This window comes from Bactrocera latifrons, unplaced genomic scaffold (genome assembly GCF_001853355.1).
Source record: "Bactrocera latifrons isolate USDA-ARS-PBARC rearing strain unplaced genomic scaffold, ASM185335v1 scaffold_460, whole genome shotgun sequence".
NCBI classification, from domain to species: Eukaryota; Metazoa; Arthropoda; class Insecta; order Diptera; family Tephritidae; genus Bactrocera; species Bactrocera latifrons.
Genome location: NW_017537113.1, coordinates 122,582 through 124,108, shown reverse-complemented (window position 1 = coordinate 124,108; position 1,527 = coordinate 122,582).

The window sequence follows — 1,527 nt, the reverse complement described above, 5'->3', positions numbered from 1 at the left end:
TTAAATATCTATATAATAAAGGAAAAAATAATTGCATGACGGCGTCGCTAACGAAAAAGACGCAACGCACAGAAATGATGAATGCTCGAATGCCTTCCTCTACGACAATTCGCGAGATGAAACTTCGCGGTAACGACAATAAGACCGAATTGTGCAACGAAATACGAGTATACATCATGATCTCACATACAATGGTGCGACAGAATGCAGCCAGCGGCTAAAGGCAGGATCAAAGGGGCAATGGTAAGCAATACGAACAACGAATCTTGACGATAAATGTTGCTACGAAAGTAAAAATAAAAGCAGAGACTTCTTTATTTCGCAATATTGCCCTCTCCTCTGCCTCTAATTGCCTGTATACTGCAGAGGGGTCAACTAACAGTTTTCATACCACTAAAGTTCAACTGACGACGAACATGAACAAAATTGAAGGCCGATCGGAGCTAGCGAGCGCAGCAATCGAACTAAAAATGAGGCCTGAAAATACATACGAGTACACACAAATACACAACGCTCTAGTCGAAAATGCTTCCTTGCATGCGAGGCAGTCCAGCAAGCATGAGCAGTTCTCTTGGCGGTTGTGTGTTTCAGTTAGTACATTCACGAGGAAAAGGTACTCACTCGGCATGAAAAACAAGGTGAGTATGTACGTGGAAAGCTCGAGTGCGTAGGATTGCACTGAGATTCGATGTACCTAACGTGCTATACGACCAAAGAGCACGATATTTTGAAACAAACTTCTGATATTTATATACTATATACTTATATATGTATATGTGGGTATACTGAACAAAGTTCGATTTGAATGAATTTAACGAGAAGCTATTAAAATAATCCAATAAATATGCAAATGTTTCTTAAAAGGTTATACTTCTAGAAGTTTTTAAAAAAGTGTGATAAAGACTATAATTTGGATCTATAAAGCCTTCTCAATATAGATGATGATTTCTTCAGTTTACGAAATTTCGTTATCGGAAATTTTTTTCCTTGAGTGCCGAAATGTTGACACTGGCTGACTTAAATCTCGATATGTTTACAGACTTTTTAAGCGTGATGTAAAAAGTTAAGAAAATTTTTTCAGGCTTCCGAATTTTGATAAAGTGTTTACCAACCTAAAGCATGATTTTGAAAAAAATATTTGTCGCTATGCAACATAAGTAGAAGCTTAAATTAAAAGTTATATTAACTGGGAAACTTTCGTGGTCAGAAATTTGTTTCCCTTCAATTCCGAAATTTTTATATAGGCTGTCTTAAATATCGATATTTTTAGTGACCCTTAAGCTTAATGTAAAAAAAATTTCGGGATCCCGAAGATTTTAACTTCCAATCCCGAAATTTTGTTATTTTTTACATACTTAAAGCCTTTTTTTGGTCTAAATATTTGTCACTATGCAACCTAATTGTAAGCCGTGGTTCATTTAATGCCCAGTTTGCAATCAATTATGGCATTAACTTATTCAATACTGTTGAACAAAAGAAAAATTACAAAATAAATTTGACACCTGGTATTTTTTATCACTATGTATG